We start from the raw sequence: 16,304 nt of genomic DNA on the forward strand, positions 1-16,304 counted from the left end.
GAGCACCAAGCAATCGATCCAATCATTGGTGATAAATCCAATTCAGGCATCTTAATGACTGAGAGCAGTTAAAGATACCCAGTGGCATTGCCTAGTCATGGCTATTTTAGTCCCGACTGCCTGCATTTGTGTTCAAGGTGGGGGAGGTTCTGGGTCCCACGGCTGACCTATAAGCAGAAAAAAAAAAAATTTTAATACCAACGGTGGCATTTTGCTCTGTTCCCCAGGTATGTGTTCATCACAGCCTCTTGCTGCCCTCAGACTTTTTGCCGAGATTGGGAGATTGGTATCCAAAGTAAATAATGAATTTGCCTCGAGCTGGATCAGGAGGCCGGGCTATGATTTACTGGGTAAAATGTGGGTGACCCTTCTGAAAAAGCATCAATGCCAGGTATTCTTAGCCTCTATGAAGACCATTGGGAGCTTCATGCCAGATCTGACCCCACTAGACCCCTTATGCCCCCATCTGCCTGCTTTGTCCATCCAAAGGATTCAATGATGCCCAGTGAGTTGTAAGTGGAAGGTTGGGGGGAGGAGGAAGTCATCTCACCATAATGGCAGGTGCTTCGGTGATGGCTGCTTCTGCACCAAACGATGACATCACCATCATCCGGGGAGTGAAAGAAAGCACAGCTTCCTCCCTCATCACAGGAACTGTAGCTAGCGCACATGCCCAAAGTCCCACTTTCCTCTGGTTCTGGTTCTCGTTCCCCCCACAAAGGGCAGGGTTGTGACCTGCTCTAATCCAGAGCTGATGAGAGGGATGGAGACACCATCCCTCGTAAGCCCACACCCACCCACCCCCAAGAAGAAGGTATGAAGCCCAGGGAGGGGCTGGCACATGGGATTCACTGCAGACCCACACCTTATTTGCAAGAAACAGGACAATGTGAAGTGAATGGGGACAGGAATAGATCCAGAAACGCCCCAGCCCCGGGAGGCTGGAATCACCAGCAAGAACGATCAGCCACACACCTGAATGGGAGGATCGTACATATGGTCCAGGAAATATGTTAAAGCACCTAATCCAGAGGATCGGGGATGCACCACCTGGGCAGAATCTGCTACAGTCCCGTCCTGCCTTTTGGTCCTCGCTGACCCCAAGCAAGGCACACAGAGTCTGAGCCTTGGTCTCCTCATCTGGAAAACGGGATCCCCTCATTGAGTTATTTGTGAAGTGTTTACGCACTGCCTCCTGGGTGTCACGCATTGGTTATCCGCACACAGCCAGAAGAGACAAAGTCCCAGCCCACCAGTGGCCCACGGTCTACTGGGGAAGTAGATAATAAAGAAAACACATAGATCTGTGTCCGGTAGTGCTATGTTCTCTGAAGAAAGATAAAGCAGTGGTCAGAGTGACTCTCTACAGAGTGTTTCAAGAAGACCTCTCCAAGGGTGCTACGTGGCTATGCAGGGCAAACGCGCTTCAGGGAGAAGGGAAGTCCAGACGCACAGGCACTGAAGACAGAAATGAGGTTGACCGGCTCAGGAATCGAAAGATCAGTAACGCCTTCTTCACTAGGCTGTCCTAGAGGTTGAGTGAGGTTATCGGCGGCATCACTCTCTATGAAAATACGCACGATTTCACTTTTGGCAGCAGCTTGGGCTGACAACTCAAGCCGAGTGTGGAGGAAAGAGAAGACTTCAGAACACGGGCTACAGCCTTCAGAATATCCGATTAGGTGGGAAACCTGGCGTGAAGAGGTTGGGACGTGATCAGTAACACCCCCCGTTCCGGTCGAGGCTCCGCTACCTCCAGAGATGCGACCTCAGGTAAGTCACAAATTATCTGGATCTCAGTCTGCTCATCTAATACAATGGAGTGACCACACATACCTCAGGTAATAATGATAACCTTCACAGATTTGTACGCTATTTTGCACTGGAACTATTCATATAGTTCACTCAGTCCTCACAACGGTACCATGAGCTACGTCTCAACTTATAGGTATTTTGAGGCTCCGAACAATGAAGCAAATTTCCCCAGGACGCACCGATGTCTAAAAGGGAAAACAGAATAGTTAAGCTTTATATCCACCCCCACCTCCCAGCAGATCTTGATGCCCAGGCTTTCACGGGCTATGGTTGGAAAACCACTCGTCTGGTTTGATCCTTCATTTGCCACAAAAAAAAAACTGGAGCCCAGGGACACGGTTGCTACAACAGAGCTCCAGAGGTTCCAGAAAAGGAAGGAACAGAGGGAGAAACAAGTTGAATTGGTCGCATGATGCGCAAGCAAGAAGAAAGGTTAAAAACCACCCTCCCAGGCTTTCCCACTCACGGGGAAGAATGGAGAGACAAAATGTGTCCAAAGAGCAGAGCTGGGGAGGGTGAGCCATGTGAGGGGGTGAACTTGGCACCTGCCACCTTGCTCCGTCTACCACATTGAAAACATCTTGGTGGGGAGTCGTCCCACTCGAGATCATCGGGCTGGTGGATCTCAATGCAAGGCCAGGCTGAGGAGGAGAGTTCACAGTGAACAAGTAAGTGTGTGCCGTTTGTAACCAGGATTTGCCTGCATAGAGCTCTGTGCTGTTTACAAAGCACTTTCACGATCTCATCTGCATTCAGAGGCTTGCTGGGCAGGGTGCCCTGGGCAGGGATGATGCTGCCCTGGAGTAATGTCAAACGTAGTCTGTGAAAGATGCAGTGCACATCCTCAGCAACACCCCAGAACAAGGAATCTGGGCCAGACAGGGTGGGCTTGGGAACACTCACCTGGCTGCAGTGAGGATCCAGTGACTGTGTCCCCTAATTGCCCACCCTTATTCTTGCAGTCCAAGGCTTAGTCCTGGACACCTCCAGCCAGCCTGTTCAAACCTCTGCCCTCTGGGTTTGAACAACAGCGAATTTTATAATCCAAGGAGTTTGAAGTTAGTTGTGTTGCCCTGAAGGAGGCAGGTAGGTGTAGCCATCGGAGTGGAGGGCAGTCTTGCCATGGGCACTGGGACCACTGTCAGGGTCTGGATAAAGGCCCCACTGACTATGAGAGACAAATTCAGGGCACGACTCCAGCCCCAGCAGGGAACAGAAAAGCAAAGAGATGTCACACTCTACAGACCACAGAGTGGACTGACAGGGAGGAGGGGAGGGGCCAGGCGAAGTATACAGGTGGCCTGCCATCTTGGCTCTTTCTGGCCTCACCCTTGATGCTTCTGCTCTCCTTCCTGCCCTGGACAGGGTAGACTGGGGCCAGGGCCAGGGCCAGGGGGAGCCTGTGGTGTCTCCCTGGAGAGGGCAGGGGCAGCGGCCAGTGGCAGGACAAGAATCACTCAGAACTTGGCTTTTGGTCTCTGCCTGTGAGGTTCTCAGACTCCCCGGGTCCAATCACATGGCACCACTGGCTGCATCTGCAATCTCTTCCAGGTGTCCCTGTGCTGGTCCAAGGGCCTCAACTCTATATCTGAAACATGGCTCTAATTGCTTGACTACTCCACAACATCCTTTCCCTTCCTGCTGCTGATTAATTTTGCTCATTTTCCTCCCTTGGCAACTCAGCTGTTGTAAGAATACTCTGGAGCATTCCATCTGTCTCGGGTTTGTGGTAAATAATAGGTTGGCTCTTCAGACATGGTCATCACCCTCTGATCTCAAGGACCTTCCTTTGAATTCCACTGTGGAGTGGAGAAGTGAGGATTTCTCCCAGGGAAACCACGCCCTGGAGTCAAGGTCAGAGCTGCAAGGCCAGTTTACAAGGGAACAGGTGAACTCCTCCCAGTACTGAGGAGCAAAAGCATCCCCCCCCCCTTCAGGTGGGCAAATCATGAAGCAAAGGGATCTCAGCCCTGGGTACCCACTAGAATCATGTGGTATGGTTTTTGAAAAACCAGCGTCCAGATCCCATGCCCCTCTTGACCGAGTCAATTAGAATGGCTGGGATTTAGGCCTATGTGTTCACACTTAAAAAAAAAAAAATTCTCCAGATAATTTCCAGATAATTATAACAGATAGGTAACTCCACTAATCTCAGCCCATACATTACTTCCTTCCCATCCCTCCATTTATTATTGCACCTTACAATCCCACAGTGCAATACATATGAATGCCACTATCGTGGGATAAAATCAGGTGCTCCTCCATCGCACCTGTGAAGGGGAGGGACTGGGTTTAGTTCTACCATCTTGCACAACACCTAGCATGAGATGGGTATTCAAAGCCTATTGAGTAATTCTATAAGACTGTTATATTATAACTTCATTATCACCCTCTTATTATTTATCATCATGATTTCACAGCTGAGAAAGCTGAAGCCAAGAGAAGTGTCCTTGCCCAAGACTGTACAGCCGGTAAGAACAGAGGCCAGGAGCAGAACTGAGGCCTCTGAGTCTGGCATGATTTCCATAGTCAGCCCTCTTCATCTCATCATTCCTTGCCCAGGCCTGCCCATGGTCTCCCTTCAGGAGACCTGCTCCTGTCCTTCAGGAATATGAAGGTTTATAAGCTCTGGGCCTTAGAGAAGCACTGAGGGCACCGGCCACAGTTAAGGAGCAAGGCTAGAGAGCCCCAGACAGAACAAAGAGCCTTTGTGTCTGGCCTCCGGGCTGAAATTAGATAGGAAAGAAAGCAGAGTGACCAAATCTGGATCATGTACTTAACCATAAATGGTTGTGGATCACAAGGATTATGGCGGTGATGGTAAGAATGAGGCATTGAAGCACCAACCTTCCATGGATAAATCAAGCTCTCTGTTCTGTGTGGTAAGTGGGGTCACCAACAGGCAAGGTTATGAACAACATCAAAGGAAGCTCCACAGAAGGAGGCTTCTAACTCATGGATCCCCTCATGGGTTCAGTGGTTCCCAATATATGGCTGCTGGACCATAATAGCATCAGTCTTACCTGGGAGCTTGTGAGAAATGCACATTCTCCAGCCACCCTAGACCTACTGGTCAGTACTTCTGCTCTGGGGGTGGAGACCAGCAATCTGTGTTTTATCAAGTCTTAAAGCATTACACTGAATGAAATAAAGCAAATACAAAAGACTATGTCATCTATGGCTCCATTTATATGAATTTCTAGAAAAGGCAACTAACTATACCAACAGAAAGAAGATCAGTGGTTTCTTGGGGCCAGGCATGGAGAGGGGGATTAACTCCAAAGACACCCAAAAGATCTTGAGTGAGGAAAGTAGTCTGTATGTTCACTGTTCTGGGGTTTACAAATGGGTATAGGATTCTAAAATTCATCAAATGTACATTTAACATAAGTGAACATTACTGTGTATAAGTAATGCATAAGGCATAACACCTAATAGCACAGTAAACATAATGACATAAAAAAATGTAATATTTAAAAAACTGGCCAAATCAGCTCCAGAGGGGAATCTTGATGTGGAAGAAACTGGTGGGGACAAACTGACCAGGACAACCTCTAACCAGGAGCCAAATTCCTAAGCCCGGGCACACATCCTTCTCCTTCCTCCCCAGTTCTGAAAGTTAGTTGAAATATGAATGACAGGAACAAAAGATTTCAAATTTCAATTATGCCAAATCAATGACTATTTGGGGTAGCCCCTGCTGTGTGTGTGTGTGTGTGTGTGTGTGTGTGTGTGTGTGTGTGAATTCTAGCTATTCATCTTTTCTGAATGATCTCCTCATAAGTCTATGAGTGGGGGTGGCTTTAATTCAGAATATTTGATCATTAAGTATTATTGTGCTTTATGTTCAAAGGAGTTACTGTTGGAAATGTTTTTTAAGTATCAGCCAAAGACACTGCAAAAAGGGATCTTGCCTTTTTCACCTTTGCTCTCTCTGCATTCACCAAAGTCTTGATTACTCTGGAGGTTTTCAATAAATGTGTAACAAATAAATAAAGACCAACCTAAATACCTAATGACCCAGGAAAGACAGTTGGGTCTGAAGAAAATCCTGTGCTGGACCTATTTCCAATGCAATCATTCATTCATTCTTCCAGTGAGCCTCCCCGGTAAACAGATGAGGTGCTGAGGTTATACACATAAATAAGACAAGGCCTCCACTCTTACTGAACCCACACTTGGCACCCACATGGGATTCCCCAGGCTGAGTATCCTAACAGAAAGTACAAGGAGAGTGACTCAGTGAATGGGTCCTGAGGAGTCCAACTCTCCAACTACATACTGCCACTGCCTTCCAGAGAGAGCTTTCCAAGCATTTCCTTTTTCTCTCAAAATTAGATTCCTTTTTGATACTCTTATAAAGCCAATGACTCCAGTAAAGCTGGAGAGAGAGAGAGAGAGAGAGAGAGAGAGAGAGAGAGAGAGAGAGAAAGGAAGGAAGGAAGGAAGGAAGGAAGGAAGGAAGGAAGGAAGGAAGGAAGGAAGGAAAAAGGAAGCGGGAAACGACAAGAAAAGAGGAGCTATCCAAATCAATAATGTTTTTCCCCTCTGAGAATCTAAATGCTTCCCCCAAATACTGCAAGGAAACTGTAGGCAATGAAAAAATAGATTCTATGTCTTGGTCTAAGAAATGTCATTCTGGAATCCACTGCCTTGGCGAGATAAGCTCTACATTGGCAAAGGACCGGAGCGTGCCAGGAAATTGAGGACGGGAGGGTATTTTCCCAAGCTGTATTAACACTTCTTCTCATGCTTTGCAGAGATTAGAACTTTTATCACAGGCTCACACGCCTAAAAAAAAATGTATTAAGCTGTAGTTTTTTAGGGCAGAATGGACCCAAATTGTTCCCTTTCTTGGGATGCTGTGAGATGATGCGGATGAACACTGACAGGGAAGCCAAACCCCACTAAACCAAAGCTCTCTTGAGTTACAATGGGGGCACCTTCTCACGATGGACAAAACTCTGGATGAGGCTGGATTTACAGATATATCCATTTTAAGGAATGGGATCGAGGGGTCCCATTTGCCCTCTGCTGACCTGTCCCTGGGCAGAAGAGAAGCAACAGGCACCGAGACAACGCCAACTGAAAAAGGTAGTCCAGGAAGTCAGGTGAAAAGTGTGCTGCTCCAGGAGGTAAGAACTGGACCAAGAATCCCAGCAGGCAGGACACAGGGGCGAGCAGGGGTCAGAGAGGGTACCTGTCAAAAGGTACTAAAGGCCAAGGCCAAGATGCTGTGAAACAAGAGCATGGTGAGTTTGACGCAATCCCTCTAACTACAGCCTGGACTCACAGCCATTCTCTTCCCCAGCCCCCCAACCCCCACCCCCACCCCCACCCCCGGACCCCCTCCCCCTTCCCCCCACCTGATAGAGAGCATCCATGCTCTGGTGCAAGCAGATGATCAGCCTGAATCTTTGGGCTCTGCGTGATGACACAGCAAGGCTCTCCAGAGCAGGGACGACGTCTTAGTGTATTCTATTTCCCTAGGTCCTGGCCTGCTGGAAAGGAGGGATCCAACTGCCATGTCCAGTGCTCCCAGAATACCCATGCAGGTGAGTGGACAGGTTAAGGAAGCTAGACCACGGGGTTGCCTGCTGGCCCAAGCCATGGCAGCGATGGCAGAGACCTACGACTGCCACTTAGCCCATCTGCTGCCTGATCGAACTCCTATAAATCAGAGACCCTGTTTAGTGCTGGAACAAATGAAGCAGACTTTAACTATCTGTGAAGAACAATTAGGCATCCCAGAACAGCCCCACGTTTCCAGATCTGATGCGAAAGAGGGGCTACCATCTGTACCTAGGACTAGTGGTTTTCCAAGCAAGAGATTAAAAACAAAAATCACAGTCAGGGTTGGCTCAATCCATGGAAGGATCTCTTATTAAGTGTGGGTCACTATGCCAGGTACGGGGGAGTTAACAAATGAAAGGACAGGACTCAGGGTTTGTACAGGCTCAGAGTTAGTCCAGAGCAGGGAGAGATCACAACAGGCTGGGGGAGTCAAGAGAGTCCCTGGAGAGGGGCGCCTGGGTGGCTCAGTTGGTTGAGTGTCCAACTTCAACTCAGGTCATGATCTCGTGGTTCGCGCCCTGCGTCAGGCTCTGTGCTGACAGCTCAGAGCCTGGAGCCTGCTTCAGATTCTGTGTCTCCCTCTCTCTCTGCCCCTCCCTCTCCAAATAAATAAATACATGAATACATAAATAAATACATAAATAAATACAAATAAACATTAAGAGAGAGAGAGAGAGAGAGAGAGAGTGTGTGTGTGTGTGTGTGTGTGTGTGTGTGTGTGTGTGTGTGTGTGTCAGTCCCTGGGGAAAATGAGATCTGGGATGAGCTTTTCAGGATGAGCTGAATTCTGGTCAGTAGACAGGAGGGAAGGGACAATGTCGATGCGGGAAGCCACGAGAGCCAAGGCACACACTGGGGAGCTACAGACAGAAGTTTGGAAGTTGAAGGAATGTCTGGAGCCCACACATGGCAGCCTTGAAGGTCAGTCTGAGGAATTAGGACCGAGAGCTATGTGCCAGCTAAGACTGAACCAGAAGCACACAAGTCCAAACACTGTCACCACCTGCATTTCTGTAAACATTTCTGTCCCTACATCGATAATGTGACAATTTCCAGGTTTCAGAGAACTACTAGAGTCCTTGGTTCTCCGAGCCTAGAAGCTGCATCTCACATGGTAAAATTCAACCCGGTCCCTTTTTGGAGGGTTCTGAGAGGCATCAGCCACTAGATAAAGCTTCCAGGGAAAACGGTATATTCTTAGAAATAAGTGTGTCTCTGGATAAAATGGAACATAAAAGAAAATGCTACGAAAGGAGAAGAAAGAATCCTGTATCTAGAAGAAGGAAAATAACATTATAAATTCAAATTGCACATAAGAAGATATCTACTGTTCAAAGGCAAAAGGAAGAAAGTATGACCACAGTTGTGTAAAAATTGAAACAGGCCAGGGCTGAAGGGTCCACAGTTGTCAAGAGATAACCTTAGAGGGTGAAAAAAAAATGTATTAGCTTCCTCTGACGTCCATAATGAATTATCACCGACCTTGTGGCTTAAAACAACAGAAGTTTATTCCTTCAGAGTTCTAGAAGCTGGAAGTCCAAAATCAAGGTATCGGCAGGGTCTGTCCCCCTCTGAAGGCTATGGAGGTTGGGGGGGGGGGGATTCTTCCTTGTCATTCCCAGATCAGGGTGACCCCAGGTGCTCCTTGGCCTGTGGCTACAGGACGCCAGTCTCTATCACCATCTTCACATAGGCTTCTCCCTTGGGTCTACGTCTCCCCTTCTGTATCTTTTAAGAACATTGGTCATTGGACTTAAGACCCATCTAGATAACCCAGAATGATCTCATCTCAAGTTCCTTAACTGAATTACCTCGGCAATGACACTTTTTCCAAGTAAGGTCATATTCACAAGTTCTCAGTTCTAGGGGTTAGGATATAGACATATGGGGGGGGGGGGGGGGAGGGCATCATTCAACCCACTACAGAAAATATAATTCATTGCCTCTCTTTTATTTTCTTGGTTTAAGTTAGATTGTACTTGGCTTTGTTTCCATCAACAGAGGAGAAAGATTAATGGGAAATATAATATTTTATTGCTGGCAGGCTCCTGATAGCCAGGGCACATGCTGAAGCCTCTGAACAATATGTTGAAACATGGTTACCCTTCCAGCTCATAGAAATTTCTGGGGCGCCTGGGTGGCTCAGTTGGTTAAGCCTCTGACTTCAGCTCAGGTCATGATCTCACAGTTCTTGGGTTCGAGCCCTGCGTCAGGCTCTGTGCTGACAGCTCGGAGCCTGGAGCCTGCTTCGGATTCTGTGTCTCCCTCTCTCTCTCTGCCCCTCCCCTGCTCATGCTCTCCCTCTCTCTCTCTCTCTCTCCCTCTCTCTCAAACTTAAATTTAAGAAAAGAATTTAAAAAAGAAAGAAATTTGTGATACTTTGTTGCACTCCTGATGCCCAGCAGCATCTCAGGAACTGACTGTTAAACTGTAGGCTTAGCTCAAAGGTTTACAACCGGGATTTCTAGTCTGCTTCTGGCTCCCCTTTACAATATTCTCCCCACCATTCTTTTTGATCCCTCCACCTCTTCCCCCATCCCACCCACTAGAGCCAGTATTAGAAAGGGCAGAAAGGGGGCGTGATTGTATTTCCCGCCAGGGTTTCTAGTTCCTGCTAACATCCTCAAAAGGCAATCTTTAAACTTTCATCAGCCGCAGTGGCCCCCAGATACCAGTTTACAGAGGAGCTCTGGTGTGGCTTCCTAAGAGTCACCAGAGAAGCTTGTTAAAAATTCAGATTCTCAAGTGTACTGGAGATTATTACTAAACTGTGGGGTGAGGCCTATGACTACATTTTTAACAACCTCCCCAGGTAGTTTGGATGAGTGCGTCGAGGTTGATGTGTTCCCGCAGTATACAGATGTTACGAAAATCCTACAAAACAAATTGGGGGGTCTCGTGGGCCTCCAGACCTCACTCTCCCCCTTGCCTGTCTTGTTCCAGCCACAGTGCCTCTAGTGTCTCCATGAACTTCCTCCAGTTCCTTCCTCCTCGCTGTTTCCTCTGTCCAGGACAATCTTACCTGGTTATCTGCATTTATTAACCCCTCACCTATTTCAGACCTCTGCTCCAATGTCACCTCGTAAGGGACCCTTCTCTAACTACTCTATATGGCAAGATGTACACACACAAATGTGCACTTGTGACTCCCTAGCCAATTACCCTGCTTTGCTTCTCAGAGCAATAATTAGTACCTGTTGGTTTGTATGTGTATTTATTTATATTTGTCAGTCTCACAAGAAACATAAGTTCTCTGGGAGCAGGGATATTGTTTGCTTATTAGCTTGTTTTTCATTTCTATTTTCATGCAGTTCTGGTGTCTACAACAGCACCTACAGGGTATGTATTCAAGAAAAATTTGAGGGATTAATGAATAGAAGAAAGGCTCTCCGTCTACCACAAAGAGTTGGTAAAAAGCCCAACTTCTTAAAATATCTTCAGAAATTTAAATAAGATAAAATACTTTAGAAGGCTTCTAGCTTAAGAAATGGGAGGGAGAGAAGAAAGCAAGCTAGTCCTCTGTTTTCTTAACCTTAAGGAGTGGGGTCCTCCAATTCTGGCTGAGTTGTTAAACCTTCATCAGCAGAGTGAAATCGAAGGAACTCAGCTCTGAGATTCTGGAAGTTCTCAGCATATCCTGGGGGCTTTTGCTGTTCATGGAAGAAGGGCCAGGAATGAGAACCGGAGAACTGGACAAGGCCAACATGTCCATTCTCCCAAACTGACCTCTCTGCCTTCCAGAAGCATCCAGAACCTGTGGGGAAGGAGGCAGTGATATTCAGTCTCGGGATCTGGGGGCCAGTGCCAAGCCTAGAGGAAAGATTGATCTAGCTTTCAAAATGTGGAGCTAAGACAGTCACAAAAGCAACATTCAGGGATGATGGGATGGGGGAATCAAAGAGATGCACAGACCAAGTAAAGTGTAATTCAGAGGGACCAGACAGAGAAGCAAGACCTGACTCTGGGCTGTATGAATAAAGGAATGTCAAGAGAGACCAAGCAGGCTCAAGAGTGTGGAGATGAGTAGGAACCAAAAAGGTTCCCCAGGGGCCCTGGCAGGGACCTCTCACAGGTAGGAGGGAGGTTGTTAGAGCACCAAGCAACATTATCCATTGCCAAAATGGAGCCCTGACATGTTGATAGAGAATAAGGAGCCTTCTACAATAATCTCACCTAGAAAAAAGATTTTTGGAAGCAAAGTGTGACTAAAAATGGAGGAAAAGTTTGCAAAGAAATTTAATTCTAACAATTCTAAAATGGTACATGTATGGGGCGCCTGGGTGGCTCAGTCGGTTAAGCATCCGACTCCAGCTCAGGTCACGATCTCGCGGTCCGTGAGTTCAAACCCCGCGTCAGGCTCTGTGCTGATGGCTCAGAGCCTGGAGCCTGTTTCAGATTCTGTGTCTCCCTCTCTCTCTGACCCTCCCCCGTTCATGCTCTGTCTCTCCCTGTCTCAAAAATAAATAAACGTTAAAAAAAATTTTTTAAATGGTACATATAAATCCATATACATTGGTACTCACATTAATTGTAAAGGGACTAAATTCTCAAGAGAAATACTGTTGGACTATATTAAAAAAAAAAAATCAGTTACATGCTATTTATAAGAGACCCACCAAAAAACTGAGTAAAATTAGAAAGGAAAGGATAGAAGAAGATATTTTAGGATTATTGCAAGCCTAAAGAAAGCTGGGGAACTATTGTCCTTAAGACATAAAACATCATCAGTGGCAAAGTAGGTTACTTCAAAATGAAAAAAATGTTCTATTCATAAAAAAGATAATCCTCTTTCTCCTCCCCAAAGCAGACCAGCTGGAACAAGATTTCGAGGCTAATGGTTATTGAATTTCCCCTAAATTAACTGAATCACTTATTTGCATTTATGTTGACAGAGACTAGAGTATTTTTCTTAAGAAATTGACTGCTTTTGCCAAAAATTTATATATACTCTTACTGTAAACAGAAAATGCTCTTATTGTAGATAAAACAATCTGGACCTCTTTCCACCACTAACCTTCTATCTTTAAGAAGCTAAAAACTCGACAATAACAACAACAAAGAAGCTGAAAACTGCTTTCAGACTACACATATTTCCTACTCTAGCTACTGAGTAATTATAAGACAACAGAATCAGCATTTCAAGGCATTACTGTCTCCAGCCCAACAAAAAAGGACGCATTATGTAGACATAAAATATTATTAACACTTCTGTGGATTTTGACAAGCCTATGTGAGAAAAACCAGACACAGTCAAATTCACCAAGACCCAAGAGAACGATTAGATCCAGAGAAATCAATACAGTACGATTTTCTTTTGTGTAGTTTCTTTCATACACACTGCATGAGAGAGGTTTTTACCAAATTAAAATTTCCAAAATAGATGACAGTGTGTAATACAAATTACAAAAACCGCTGGTGTAATGGAAAGACATTTCATGATAACTAAATTAAACCACTCAATCATGAGGTTGATCATAAAGACAGAGAGGCAAGGCAACGAGGCGGATGGTCAAAAGATAGTTCGATGAGATCTGAAACGAGAGGTGCTTCGTCACAGCTCCAGCCAGAGAAGACTTCAGAGGGGCAGGCTCATTTACCGGTGTGCGAGAAGCGTCTAGAGCAACTCTGGCACTTTTCTACGTCCGGCAGAATTTCCAAAGCAGCCGGGATCTGTGGAGTAGCTTGATTTTCAACAGTGGGATTCCTGAGACACAGAACTGAACATGATTTCATTTTTATAGTTTGGGGAGACTCTTTGTTGAACAATTCACAAATCAAAAAAATAAACATAAATAAAATTCAGGCCAACCACAGCATCTGTATTTTATTCAGAAGCTATGGTTATGTTCAATCAGAGTAAACGGTACCAGTGGTGTATCTGTAAACTTAGATCTTTGGATCACTTTCCATACTCCTGTAGAAATGGAACCACTGCATTGTTACAGATTCGCTGGATGTGAAAGTCACACAATTCTCCTATGTTTACCCTGACCTCCAACTATATTATCCAAGGCAACTAAGAGCCAATCCTTTTTTGTTGTTGTTGTTAGTTTTATTTATTTTGAGAGAGATAAAGAGAGACAGAGAGAGAGAGAGAGACAGAGAGAGAACAAGCAGGGGGAGGGGCATGGAGAGAAGGAGAGAGAGAATCCCAGACAGACTCCACACTGTCAGCACAGAGCTCAATGTGGGGCTCAATCTCACAACCGTGAGATCATGACCTGAGCTGAAACCAAGAGTCGGATGCTAAACCGACAGAGTCACCCAGGCGCCCCTTTGTAAGTATGCTTTCCCTGCCAGCAAATATTACCTTGAAAATGTTAGCAACGTATTAGAATTTTTAAACTTTCACTGATGGGAGAGTCTTCCTTGGGTCTAACAAATTTTTAGATTCTCTCTATATAATTGTCGAAAGCAATGGGTTTCCCTGGGTTTACTAAACTCTAGCCATACGTCAGTCCTTGGACAACTTCCCTGAGTCTCAGTTTCCTCAGCTATAGGGAAACAAAGGCAGTGGACGGGGGAGTAACAATAGTCCCCCAACTGAGAACTGAAAGAAGTCATCCACGTAAAATACCCACTGCAGTTCCTACGACACAAAGTTCTTCGTGCATGTCACTATCCATGCTAGCCACGGCCATCAGCAGCACCTCAGCCCTGCACCAAGCTGAGACCACTCCTCTGCATCAAGCCCCCACCGCCCCGTCTTACACAGGTGCACTTGGTGTCTTCTTCTGCAGACTGAACCATAACACCTTCTCCCAAATGTTCTCAAGTAGCTTAGCTCCTCCCCTTCTTGAGTGGCGTCCGTTCGTTGTGCATTTTTTTAGAGTTAAAATTGCCATCCTATCTTCTTTTCGTCCAGGCAATGTCAAGCCTGCACTTTCCCTTACATTTTATTTCAGGGCCATCCTTGATCCATAATTCTAGTCGAATCATAAATAAAACATCTTGTATGGGTTATACCTGATGTTAGATGATGTTAGATTATCTCCTGAAAATCTGTGTATAAATTACTCGCTTTTCAAATGGCAGCCATATTTTAAATATACCAGGACAGGTGGTATTTAATGTCCCCTATGGTAAATTACTTTGCAAAGCAAAGCATTCATCTTCGATAGGATCATTCACTCCCTAATCTGTTTTATAAGACTGAATTTTTTATTTATCATACTTGCTTAAAGCATGACCTCTTTGTAGATTTTATCACTTAATCGTATGTTACACCCAGATTGTAAAGCATATTTACTTTTAAATCTCTGCCTTAATGCCTTCTCTCTCCCTTGAGCTATGTTAGATGCCTCCATCTCTGACGAGTAGGGGTACTAGATAGACAACTGAGACCATTGCCATTTCAGATACAAAACCTACAATAGAAATCAGTTGAACAGGTGATTCAAAAGGTTTAGGCTATGTCTCTGTTGCTAAAAGCCAAGCTTTCAAAGAATTCTAATTCAGTCTTCAAAACACATTCCTTGGAAGACAGCCAGCACTATAATTGTGTTTAAGAGTATGCTGATTGTGTCATTTCCATCTGTTTTGCATTAATTTGAATAATGCGTACAAGTGGCCCTAACCTCACATATGTAACAATTAGGGCAATTAATTAGTATAGATGTATTCCGACTCTGTATCCCGGGCAAGACACACATGAAATGTATAACAGGGTATGAAATCTACCAAATAAATTACCTCCCGGATAAGATTCCACAAGGACATACTGTGCGACATTGTCTTTTATTCCTGGACACTGAAGTGCCCCATTAAATGATCTCACACTTCAGACAAGACTACTCTGGCCAGAGGGTTGAGACGTTGAGAGCATGCCCAATGCAGCGGCATCAGACTGGGGGTGCATGTGATTGGGGGAAAGGGGGAGAAGACCACTGGTTCACACAGTGGTAAGCGGGTGCTTCAGTGGGGGTGTAGAATCTGCCACTTCCACAAGCCCAAGACTATACAACCTCAGGCCAGCCTGATAAAGGGATCTAACGTGCATTGAGTTCTAACTCTGCCCAAAGCATTTTGTGAAGCGCCAGGCATGCGTTATCGTCTCTGCTGACGCTCACAACGCTACCTCAGGAACAGGTGCTATCATCTCCGCCACTCAGAGGGGGAAACTGAGGCTCAGAAAGGTTGGTTCGCCCAATCCCATGCTCCTTCCCTTCCAGCATAGTACCTGGCACGCTGCTGACACTCTGTGACTATTTGTGGGAATGAACTGTCTCAATGCCCAGGTGCCAGATAATCTACTCATTCTTTCGAATTTCAGGTTTAGCCTGTTTGTGAAAAGGTATCCACATTGACCTGAATGAGTGGTCAGCATTTTTCCAGGAGATAGGAAGCCCTTATAAAAGTGAGGAGTGTGTTTTGGAGATGCATCTCGCAAAAGGGCTGAAAACCAGCCTGGGCTCCGAGGCTGTGGTGCTGGTCTGCCGTTTCTTGGTCATGTGGCCTTAGGCAAGTGACTTCTCCACACTTTCTTGCCTTATTTTCTTTACTTGTAAATGTGTTCAGCAATACTGCTTCCTTTACAGGTTTGTTTTGAAGTCAAATAGTCTCAGCAGGAAGCCATCAAAATCCTAGAGGAGAAGACAGACAAAAACCTCTTTGACCTGGGCCGCAGCAACTTCTGACTCAACATGTCTCTGGAGGCGAGGGAAACAAAAGCAAAAAGGAACTATTGAACTATTTTATCAAGATAAAAACTTCTTCATGGCAAAGGAAATAATCAGCAAAACTAAAAGGCAACCGAAGGAACGGGAGAAGATATTTGCAAATGACATATTAGGTAAAGGGTTAGTATCCAAAATCTATAAAGAACTTATCAAACTCAACACCCAAAAAAAACAAATAATCCAGTGAAGAAATGGGCAAAAGACATGAATAGACACTTTTCCAAAGAAGACATTCAG

The 16,304-nt window shown here is 45.5% G+C and overlaps 1 long non-coding RNA gene across 3 annotated transcripts in view; it reads right to left on the reverse strand.

Annotated features, from left to right (window-relative positions):
* The window catches only part of LOC122212117, a 243,526-nt gene that overhangs the window by 11,638 nt on the left and 215,584 nt on the right, over positions 1 to 16,304 (reverse strand). Inside the window, exon 5 of one of the 3 annotated variants that reach the window (XR_006199003.1) lies at positions 15,120 to 15,971. The exons of the other annotated variants lie outside the window; for them this stretch is intronic. This is a non-coding gene — a long non-coding RNA (uncharacterized LOC122212117). Of the gene's footprint in view, positions 1 to 15,119; positions 15,972 to 16,304 lie in introns of those variants that run through there. 3 annotated transcript variants of the gene reach the window in all.

Source organism: Panthera leo, chromosome F3, assembly GCF_018350215.1.
Source record: "Panthera leo isolate Ple1 chromosome F3, P.leo_Ple1_pat1.1, whole genome shotgun sequence".
Lineage (NCBI taxonomy): Eukaryota > Metazoa > Chordata > Mammalia > Carnivora > Felidae > Panthera > Panthera leo.